Below are 12,009 nucleotides of genomic sequence, written 5' to 3' on the forward strand. Positions count from 1 at the left end.
TATGCAAGGACCTAATTAAAGGGTAAGTCTAAGTGACCTCCTAGCCTACCCTGGCTATGTCCCCTTCCAGCTTCTTGTGTGCCTGGCAGAGCATGGGAAGCTGAAAAGTCCTTGTCTTAGTGTAAGCACTGTTCAGCAACAATTATGACATCAGTGTGTTATCAACATTATTTTCATGCTAAATCTAACACATGGCACTATACCAGCTACTAGGTAGAAAATTAACTCTATCCCAGCTGAAACCAGGACAATTCTCCAAGTCCTAAGTTTGCTGGTTTGTATCAAAACGTTATCACTTCTGTATTCTCAGTAACGGGACTTGACCAGTTTCATCCCTAAGGACAACAGCATAATGTTGAAAAGACAAGTACTACAACTTATGCCACAGAAGCTGGCATGAAAACATCATCTTTCCTTTACACAGTCCCAGGTTCAACAGGGTCAAAACCCAAGTCAGCTTTACATACCACAGGAATTGTATGCGATACACACAGCGTATCCTTAAAACGGATGTATCTGTACCCATGTTAGCAGCCTACATAGAAGGATGCCTGCCACAGCTGTGTAAAACTTACAGGAATTGGACAGAAAGAAAACCTCTCAAATTTTGTGAAGCAAAGGGTTGCATGCGCACATGCGTGCGTGCGTGTGATGTACCAGACAGCACCAAAACGTATTCCTTAAGCAAAGTACTATGCTTCATCGCAAAAGAAAACCATGTTTTCTGGTAAAGAAAACATGACAAAACCTGACCCAGTCCTGCTCTGAGACATTTTCCTGTGAAAACCCTTACTGACAAAAAAAGCACTGTCAGCAAGACCCAAACACCATGAAGAGGATGAAAATGAAGCAGAAATGAAAAAAAACCCAAAATGCTACCTGAAGTTATGCGTTTACTTTGCAGTAATGAAGAGATGGGTATAAGAGCCATAGGGCTGAATGTTACAGGTATCACTCTGAGAAGTTCAAGACCCTTTATCCCTTATTTCTTATTTTGCTCATCACACTCTCTTTCTGTCTTGCTCACTTCAGGGGTCTGTGTAGAGCCACCTGCTCAGCAGGCAACGAAGTTACAGGAACACAGGTTCCACATGCTTGTCTTTTATATTCAACAGAGGCTCTCACAGCAAGTATCTATCTCGCAGTGCACCAAAGGCAAGAAGAGCTCAACAGCATATAAATCACGTTGTCAAAATAAGCTTTTCTCCTGCTACATTATACAGTACATCTAAACAGCTCCAGCCCAGCACAGGTAGATGTCTTACACTGGAAGCACCCTAACTCTTTCCAAAGGCAGCAAAGATGCATGTGGATATGAACATATCCACATATTTAAGGTTTTACCCAGGGACTCTGCTTTTGATGATCAAATTTCAGATTTTTTTTTTGAGCCAAAAAATTAGACTTGCAAATTTTTCCATTTCTCGAGTTTTTCCATTACATATCAATCTGAAGAAATGTTACAATATCCTTTAAGAAACCACAAAGAAGGTTTCTGAAGCTGTTCCTCAAGGCTGCCTCCATGAAGGTGATGAAAATGACAGCATTTCTACATCTCTGAGACACCTTATAAATTCACAGAAAACACCCTGGATGTTACATCTTTCCTGGAAATTATTATTCTTCAAATTTAATGTAACATCAAAATAACATCTCACCATTATTCCTCAGCATAACAGGAAGAGGTGTTGGCTTTAGACCAAGCCACGACAGACTGGTCTTACAGAGCTTTTCCACCAGCAGCTGCTTTCATCTGCTGGGAACTCTGAAGTTTTTGGGATCTGATGGAGCTACACACAGCCACCCACTCGTGCTTTGCCCCTCCTGCCCTGCAAGCCCCAAGCGCACCCCTGGGTCATGTGTTAATTTAGGGTTCTGTTCCATCACACACAAAGCCATTTTCACTTCTGTTGTCCTCAGCCCTTCACAGGGGAGTGAGCAGCTCTCCCATGGATTCAAAACCAAGCTTCAGAACACAGCAAAACTATTCCTGGTGGTATTGATTTGCAGGGTCCAGTCCTGAGAAAACCAGTTGTTCCAGTGTCATGTCAGGGCTGGGCTGCTCCACAGCACCGGCAGCCTGAGGGGAGCCTGGCTGTTCCAGCAGGGAGGGGATGGAAAGAGCCGTGTGGTAACGTTTTGACCTGTACTAAGAAATTGGTTCGAATCTCATACTCATTTCCCCAAAACATGAACCAACATTTGAGTGCAGAACGAGCTTCTTTTTTTCCCATTTGTACTCAGAGGGAGCCTACTGCTGACTACAGTAGTGATAGCAAGTTATGGACAAAACATTTCTAGAGATACACCACCACTATGATACAGGTCTTTTAAAGATGCGTGGTTATTTACATCAGATAGCATCCTACAGAGCTACAGCCTGCATACTTCACAGTTACACCCAGTACACAAGCTTCCACCTGAGCCTGCAGAAGCACCTGCCTTGTGAAGCCTGCTCGCAGTTTGTGACAGCTCCTGACTGCGTGTACCCTATAATAAAAGGGTAGCTAAAACAGCACTACACATTTTTCCCATGCAAAGAGGCAACAGGGTTGCTACCAGAAACCTTTGTGATTATACATCGAGTGAGACAGGTCCTGCAGAACTACCAACAGACACTCTACCACTCCCTCATTCAGCTGCCTGTCCGGCCAGCAGGAGACAGGACACTCACGACTTTAATAAGGGCGGAGTCCCCACCCTAAATGTTATAGAAAAACAAGGACCAAATCTGGGTGAAGTGCCTGTGCTGCAGAGCTTAGTTACAGGTGCAATGCTTCAGCTGCCCCTCTGCAATAGACCACCTCTGCATGGCCCTCCCCATCTTCTGACCTGAAGACCTCTTCCAAAGACACTCTTATTTCTCTTTTTGAGGTATGCAAGCAGCATTCCCGATGGGTGGGCATTGGCTCAAACCACTGCCTCCTGCTCATGCTTTATTACAATATGTAGTAAAGCCATACGTTAGCAGATCTTGCTCTTTGTGGTACCTACACCACTGCTATGGTGCAGGTATGGAGCTAAGAGGACATCAACATACAGCAGCAAGTGACAAGACCTCCTTTGCTTGACAAGCCAAATTTCAGAAATTAGCAGAGAGCGCTGCTTTTCTGATCACTGCACACTGCTTTACTGAATCTGCAAAGATCCAAAAGGATCTCCTCTTTCTCCCTTTTGCCAAGCAAGCTTCAACCAGCAAGAAACTGTACCCCTTGTGACACGGTAGTGCAGCCAGAACTATTACAGAGGAAATAACTGCTTTGCGCTGATGAAAAATAAATCAGCAGTTCTTAGTGGAGAGCAGTGTCTATATCACTTGCTCTTTTTCACACTCTCACCTGGAGGTCTGGCTTTTTTTTTTTTTTTTTGGCCACGCTGCACACCCTAAATGACAAACAGTATTTGACAGGAAGGACTAGAGGATGAGGGTGCATGATCTCCTGCACGTTCCACTGGGGCAGTATCTGCCCAGGATACCATTATTTCCCCACAGAAAATACTGCTGTGCAAGATCTGCATCTGCACGTGTTCTCAAGTACTGTGCTTAAATACTCAGGAGGTGGTAAGCCACTCCGAGGGCACTGGCTTCTCAGCACGTGCAGTTTCTTTAACAGCAGTTTCTGTGTTACGACATGCAGTGTACGAACACACGCAGACCAAATTTAACAAGTGCGACAGCTGAGCACTGTAAAAAACCCAAACCATGCACTGCACAGACATTTTTCTGTTTTGCAGAGCAGGTCAGACACACCATATTCTCATCCAGGGCAAGCTGTGGGTGGGGTTGGAAGCTGTCTAAGGACACATTACTTCTGAGTGCCATTGCTCTCTTCCTGTTTTACAAATCATCTGTCACTTGCCTATAAAATCTTGCTCAATTCTTCTATATAGTAAAAATCCTGAACACCTTCCATGTTGCAGTATCAATTTGATCATGTTTAGTACTAATTTGAGGTGTCATCATTGCAGGAACACCTATTTCTGAAATGATGCTGCAGTAGCATACTCAATGCACCTTACAAAAAGCTCTGTTTAGCAGTAAGCTATTGCAGGTCCTGGTCTCTACCAGCAAATGAAAGCACTTAAATTTTTTACTTAATATTCTAAGACAAACACCTATCTGTGCAAGTGAGGTAAGTCACTTCTGGGCCTTTTGATTAGTGAGAAATGCCACAGCTACTGAGGCACAAGATGAGGAAAACACCGTATTTACACTCTGAACCGAAGCTACAGCTGAAGAAAGTCCGTGCTTTCACAGAAAAAACAAACACTACTGGGTATGGGCAGGAGCAATGAAGTAATCAAGACCTGCACATACAGGCATTGTCACTGATTTTAAGCCATTCATCCACCTACCAGGACGAGACTTCTTACTGGGAACACTTTCCTCATACTTCTTCCAATGCTGTGGAACTGTAGCTATTACTCCTGTGCCATCTGGGACTACTCTGTTCCTCTCTATCGTCCCCAGCAGCTAGTGCTCCCTCAAAAAATAGTACTTCCCCCTGCTTTTCTTTATCCTGTCATTACTAGAGAAGAGAAGAAGGGGGGTGGCTTAGGCTGACTTTTTCCCCAAGCAGCAGTCTCTGTACCAACAGCGATAAAGCACTTGCTGCCTTTTTTTCCAGGCTTCTCTTCCCCAGAGCTTTGGGATGCTAACATTTTCACACTATCCATGAACAGCTACTTCAGCAAACCAGGGAAGGTTTTAGAGACGCCATGTAGACCTGATGTATTTCAGAGGTAGGGCAGACCACTAATGATGTCACTTCTTCTGCTATTAGAAATTTGTATATAAGCCGTTGGCTGCCTAAGGTCACTCTCTGCATCTCAGGTCAGAAATTGGCTCTGCGTTCCCATTGGTGCCAACACTATGAAATATGTTGTGCTTTTGGACAGATACAAAAAGCAATAGAGCAAGAGCCTAGGAGGACGTGCTGTGCTGCTGCTCACCTGCACAGTGCCACCCACTGCTCACAGGGACTCCTTCCTTCAAGGGTTACAGGCTAAAGGAGCTATAAACAGTAAAAAGGCACCTCACAGGGCACTATGCAGTATCTGTGCAGTGGTACTGTAAGCATGGTAAAAATTCTAACCCAAGTCTTCCCTCATAAAAACTGTAAACTCCAGAAACAAAACATTCACCCAGAAATCACCACACTGATGAGCCGAATGATACAAAATGGCCTCTATTTGCTGCAAAATTAGATAAATAGGAACTGCTGCAAGCTACAAAACCTTGAAACACTAGAATAGGTCAGCAGAAGAGACCGAGATCTCCTTCAGGAAGCTTTCAAGAAGTCAGACATCTGTCACATTTACCCCATCTCTAAACTGGGAGTGGCCTACACCCTCTTCTGAATTCCCCTTCCTAGCCGTACTCTTTTTGATGAAGTGCCCTACAAAACAAGTTTGGCATGGAGCAGGTGTGTGCTTCAAGCATCCCTAAACTCCCCAGGGAAGGTCTGGGCTCCTGACTGCATCCTACACCATACCAACCCTAGAGTATGGGACTTGTTATCTAGAGGTGTTCATATGTTCATATCCACACTTCTGCATGCGTGATGCTACAATAAAAGTGCTGCCACAACTCTGAGCCTGCATCATAACATCCCCCCTGGAAGGGCCAACAAGAGGGCGAGCAGATAGAAACACGACCGCGTCCCGCAGCCGGGGGCACGAGGAGAGGAAGGGGGATGAACAGCGAGCTTCATGAGACGTGCGTTCACAGGGTAAGTACAGCAAAGTGAGGGACAACACAGAAGCATGCATATTTAAACCCCAATACTGCCCGACACATCATCCTGCAATACTTACTAGAAGCAGTACTTTGTCACAGCTGCACATCCACCTGCAAAGGGTGGGGGTCCGGGACCCCTGTGTAGTACCTCTACCCGCTTCCAGGTAAATAAACCGACATCTGCCCCCAGCGGACTGACCTGGGAGACTACAAAGGCATCAGTGGAGGCTCCAGCCAGCATCTGGTGCGGACCCTGCAGCAGGGGCGGACCGAGCAGGCTCCCGCACAGACCTGGATGTCGGCTTTCGCATTCTCGCAGCCAGCTGGAGCTCCTCCGGCTCACTGCAGCGCGGGCGGGTCTCGGCTGTGCCCTCTCCCCACCTCCGTGACCGCGGCGCACGGGCTAGCACACGCTGGCGGCATATTTCGGAGACGGGAGAGTCCTGCCGTGCGCGGTGCAAGCCGACGCTGGGCGATGCTCAGGGGCCGAGGCCATGGCCTCGCACCCAACCGCCGGGACGCTGGAGCCGCGGGGCAGCGCCGCGGCACCGGAGGGCTCTGCTCGGCAGCTGGCTGCGGGGCTGCCGGCCGGACCGGACCGGCATCTGGGAGACGCGCGGCTCCCGCTGCGCGGAGCTGGGCCGCGGGCGACCGCTGCCGTAGCGCGCCCGCACCGGGGCGAGCGCCGCCTCGCAGCGGCTCACGGACGGCTCGGCGGCCGCGGCCGGCGCCGCCGGCACGTCGGAGCTGCAGACGGGCCCGTGGCAAGAGCCGCGCGGGCTGGAGCGGGCGGCCGGCGAAGGCCCCGGTGTTCCGCGGCGGCGGGAGCCCGTTACCGCGCGCGCGCCCAAGTGCCCATGGCCGCGCCCGCCGCCTTCTCGCACCCGGAGGCGCCGGTGCCCGCCCCGGGGCGCAGGCACTTCGCCGGGGCTCGGGGCGCCTGGAGCCGGGCGCTTCGGCTCAGGCTGCCTCGGCGGGGCGCTGGGTCCCGCCGCCGCCCTCAGCCCACGCCGGGGCCGCCCGGCGCCGCCATAGGGGATACCGGCCCCGTCCGACGGCCTCGCCGAGCTCAGCGACAGCCTGGTACGGCCGCGGGCGGCGGGAGGCGGCGGCCGCCGCCTGCCATTGTCTGTGTCGGCGCGGCCGGGCGGCCCGACCCGGCCCTGCCCCGCGCCCCGCCGCCAGCGGCCACCACGCCCCGCCCCGCCGGTGACGTCACCGCCCCCCATTGGCCGCCGCCGTGTTTACAGCGCGCGCCCCGTGCCCGGCGGTGGCCCCGGCCTCTCCCGAGCGGGCCGGCGGCGGCTCGCAGCCCCCCCGCGGCCCGGGCTCCCCCCGCCGCTCCCGGGCGCCGCCGGTGCGCGGGCTGTGGCAGGGCGCGCTCCGCTCAGCGAGAATTACCCGCGTCACCTCCAGCCACCGGGCTCTTAGGTGCAGTTCTCCTCATCCCGCTCACGCGAAATAATTACGCTTTTACTAATTGCCCTAATAAGGCAAGCTTGCAGAGCATTAAAACCCGGCATAACACTCCAGAGGATGTCTGCGCAGCTACTCGATCCAAAGGAACTGCAGACTCCAGGCTCACCTAAGCAGCAGTGGAGCACGTTTAGTCATCAGCCTGAGAATAATGAACACCGGCTTTCCAGAGGAACCCGACGGCTGATCACCAAGTCAGGCTGGCTCAAAAGACAGCAGCCAAAACAGCAAACGAAATGTTCCTCACCTCAGTTCAACTGCGTTATAGACAAAATATAAAAGGGTAGCCTGGGAAGCACAGTCAAGGCAATGAAGACAAGCTTCCCGAAATGACTGTAGCAGAGCAGCCTGTCCTTACCCGTCATGTGTGAAAGGGGAAAAAAAACCAAAACTGAACACATCTAAGCAGGAACAGAAACTGAACAGACAAAGCCTCCGCATTGACCTGGAGTCAGTAAAGAACAGGAGGGAGAGCAGAAGTATCTGAAGTTCACAGTGTAGTTCAAGGGAGGAACAAGCCATCCATGTCCCATACTAACACTCACACATCCATGTGCCACACCCACAGCCCTGTAACCCGGTACAAAACATTCATTGCTCTGAATTCATGCCTGAAGAGAATCCAAATGTTTAATCTTTTACGGTAAAATCCATTATGTAAAGTTAAACACACAGTCACCTCTACCCTGACAGAGGGAGGAGTGATAAACAGTGCTACTGTTCAGGGACACAGACTTTTTTCTACCAAAAGTCTCTTATGGCTGTAAAACAACATTTCTGAGGGCCTCACTGATACTGAACACGTCTCTCCTACAGAACCGCGCTGTCTGCATCTCATCACATCTGCATGCTAGGAAGGGCACGCAGTCTCAGTAAACAGCGCTTGGTGGATTTTGGTGATGAACATGTACCACCCTGCACGCTTACCGATGCATTTCAGAGACCACGTACCTGTCAAACGCCACAGACACCACGCACATGCTGGACGGTCACAGACAACCTGGACGTATGGGATCCCATCCACCTCCCACGTGCCAAAATGAGAGTTTGGGTGCCACAAGGTCGGCACATCATGCTAACACGAGTGAGCCACCAAACCCCCCGGTCCTTTTTATGTTTTCCAGCTGAGAAGGATAGCCAAACCTTACCCGGAGAATCCATGAGTAGCTGAAAGGGAGCCTGTTACGCTCTCTCGCGCCAGTACCATTTACATTCAGTACCAGTCACGCCCTTGTCCACGCCATACACGCTTGACTCATCAGTTCAGACATTGCCTGCCCACATTTTTAAGTTCTGTTTGGGCTCCCTATGGCAGCACTTACTCCTCCCCAACCTCTTTCCTGCAGACGCATAAGCATAATGCCAAGAAGCACTCACACCAGTCTCCCTGGAATTTCTGGTCATGTCCCATGCCAAGGAAACGTCATCGCTACAGCCACTTTTTGAAAGCAGCTGGTGTCCACTGTCCACTTGTAAACGATCTAACTCATCTAAGGGGTAAAATAAGGAAAATGCAGAATAAAACAAGGGTGGCCGTGTAATAGTTAGAAAAAGGTGCACTGTCCTTTAAAGTCCAGCACAGGCACTGAAAAAAGGCCCTTCAGAGGACGGCCACCCAACACACTGCCCTTAAAACTCCTCTGCACATTCGTTTGCTTGACTTGATACGGTCCTATGAACAGGAGGCACAGAGGGAGATGGTCTCACAATGCTTCCCAGTTGTTTGCAGTACTGCTCCCTGATCGCAACGGCCAATACTTGCTCCATATTCATCAGAAAGATGGGATTTTATTCCTGCTCCACACTCACTACTTCCACGAGTAGCAATTACTATAAACAGGGAAATTATTTACGAAATGTTTTTCTCTGGGAAACACAAGTCCTATTACTTCACTCAGAATACCTTCCTGCTTATCGTATCTCTCCCAGACGCCAAGCCCTAGAGGCAGTGGTTAAATGTTCCCTGAATAATCAGAAGAATTACCTGCCTTTAAAAAGAAATTAAACCCAAAGCTGCTGTAAGTGCTTATAAGAAGGAAGCGCGATACGTCATACCGCTGCTGCTCTCTGCTAGCACAGGAGCCAGGTGGAAGCAGATCCTGCTGCAACACTACACAGGCATGTGCGTGGATCTCATGGCACTCCTCTGTGACAGAAGGTACAGCCATGTCCCCCAGGAAGCAGCACCTCTGCTCTGCACCGAGCACTGCTTGGCATGCAAGAAAGTTTGTGCTCACTTTTTCCTGCGGGTCACCGTGGAACTCTGGTTTCTCATGCTTTGTTTCAGATGCTTCTCTGCTAACCCATCTTTTTTGAAATCTGGAAACTTCTACAGAGGTTTGATTCCAAGTGTGCCTACTATCCTAGCATTAATTGGGAGCCACCCATACCTGAAAACAGTATCTATTTTATTTATTGGCTTTGTTTACACCATATCCTCTCATGACTGAGCTACTACTGTCTGCCCATCACTGCAACTATCTTGCAACAACTACACAAGTCTCAAGAGGAGCCTGCAGAGAAATTGAAGCCACTATGCTCTGAGCTGGGCATGGGCAGGCAGCTAAAGACACGTCTCCTTAAGAAAGAAACAGAGGCTAAAGGTTTTCATGTATCCGCAGAACCGAACAAAGAGGGTGTATTAATTTTTGTCTTAATATAAGTGAAAATATACAGTTTGCATATAGGACGTCTTCATCTTTATTCTAAAGAGATTTGTGGAAGACAATTGTTTATCTAAACTTATGTAGGATGGAAATTGCTTATCCTTTTACTATGCTGTTCTTGGGGTATGGTTGACTGTTAACCCTGCCTCTCTTGCAGTGGTCATACCACCTGGAATCATTAACTGTGTTGTGCAAAGAACTCAAAGTGTTCCACTGAGTTAATTAAAAGGAATTTTCAACTTCTAGTCAATATTTTGGGACTACAAATGTTCCTTGAAATCCTTCCCTCAAGACTATGTAACAGGCAGTAGGGCAAGGATTTGAAGCAGGGCAATTAAAGTAAACAGAGAAGACAGGGATTTGGTTATTTATTCTATCGATAGAATCAACTCGCATTAGCTTATACCTTAGCTAGCTAAGCTAACATTTGTTCTCTAAGAATAAATGGGAAGGTGGTGTTGGTCCTTCAAACAAGAGCGTAATTTGCTCCCTTTGGTGCACTGTGCATCAAGGCAGAGGCTTCTGATAAGTCACGGTTAGTATAATTATTCAGTCTTTTTCCCTGAAGGGCCTCTGCAATGCAGCGGTCCTTTTACTTTTTTTTTTTCCCCTCCCTGTTAGCAATGCCCTAGTTTGTTCACTGCTGCAGTCCCCCTCCCTTCCACCCTCACCACATCATAACAATCTCTAATTGAGAGCTCGCCCGCTAACCAGCAGCAACCAGACAAACTGCAGGAACACCAGAGACACTTACAGCACCTTCCAGAGCTCCTCCAAATTCACCAGTGCTAAGGGAATTGTCAAACAAGGGTTTTAAAACCTATCCACTTCACACGCCACACCAGAGAGATTGCTAACAGCTGAGTATCAATCTCCATCACATCAGTATTGGCTGTACTTCACATGCAACCTGCAGCCTCAATAGCAAATGAAAAGCACCTGGAGACTCTTCCAATACTTAGAAGCCAAGCAAACTCATTTTTGATGCTGAGCAAAACACTATGTACACTTTCTCTTTACGAGCTATTTCCTCTGCTGTTTACAAGTATGCCTCTACAGCCAAGTCACAAGCCTCTCTTTGCTCCTGCAATAACCACAGTGATCTGTCTCTGTTCCGCTCGTGTCTACACAGGTTGGAAGTGATTCTCGTGTGTCCCCCCCAGCCCTACCCCCCCGACTTCCTTGAAATGCCTCTCTTGTATGTGGCATGAGAAACACAGCAGCTACAGGTCAGAAAGCAGAGAAGAATGCATCATTTGTGTTCTGTGATGCTACAGGGAGGGGGAGAGCCAGGGAAGGATGCGTCAGTCTGCTGCTAATATTAACAGATAACCTTGAACAGCTGAAGACACAGGTTCCCCCCATCTCCAAAAGCATCAGCTCAGACTCTGCGCACACACACACACTGCTCTGCCAGAATCCAGCTAGAACTGGCTCCTCCTCACCTGCCCCTGGTGCTCACGTTTTACAGATGAACTGCGGATGCTCTCGTCAGCAGTGTCAGGGTGCTCAGGTTTAACCCACATGACTAGTCCCTAGGCTCACAGCTGCTAATGGTATGGAGAAAGCTTCTAATAAATGACTTAATGAAGAAAGCTTTTCCGGTCAGGGGTTCCCAGACAGAATGAGAGAGCCCACCAAAAAACCATTCAAACACAACTGGCCTACACTGACATGTAGCTGGCCTGAATTAAGCTCCAAACTGTTCAGTATTTCTCCAGTTAAACAGTCTTAAGTATTTGCCGTGTCCATCAACGATAAAAAATAACAACACAGTAACACATGCTTCAAATCTTTGTAACGATAGCAACATTTTAAAGGCATTAAACTGGTATCAAAAGTAATATCCATGGCAGATTTCCCAAAACATGTGTTGTATTACAGTTACCATGTTTGCAGCCGACAAACAAAATAGGATGAGGTTAATTGGCTAAGGTACAAACTGCATCAGTATATCAGCTCATTACTTCTCTTGCCTTCAGTATGGCCCTGTGCAAACTATTCCTGTGACTTCTTTTGTGTAATGCTTTGCAATGTTAATATTAGTGTCTCAGCTATGAAATTGCTGAAGACTAAGGCTCTGACCTTACCATATTTGCCTCCTGTATTTAGCAGAGAAAACAGACA

At 48.6% G+C, this 12,009-nt stretch overlaps 1 protein-coding gene across 7 annotated transcripts in view; it reads right to left on the bottom strand.

The window, feature by feature from the left end:
- Window positions 1-12,009, bottom strand: part of CAMTA1 (calmodulin binding transcription activator 1) — a 321,453-nt gene that overhangs the window by 30,773 nt on the left and 278,671 nt on the right. The window contains exon 1 of one of the 7 annotated variants that reach the window (XM_064470374.1): window positions 5,818-6,924. The exons of the other annotated variants lie outside the window; for them this stretch is intronic. The gene's annotated coding sequence lies outside the window, so the exon portion shown is untranslated. Of the gene's footprint in view, window positions 1-5,817; window positions 6,925-12,009 lie in introns of those variants that run through there. 7 annotated transcript variants of the gene reach the window in all.

The sequence above is a fragment of the Phalacrocorax carbo genome, chromosome 20 (assembly GCF_963921805.1).
Source record: "Phalacrocorax carbo chromosome 20, bPhaCar2.1, whole genome shotgun sequence".
Lineage (NCBI taxonomy): Eukaryota > Metazoa > Chordata > Aves > Suliformes > Phalacrocoracidae > Phalacrocorax > Phalacrocorax carbo.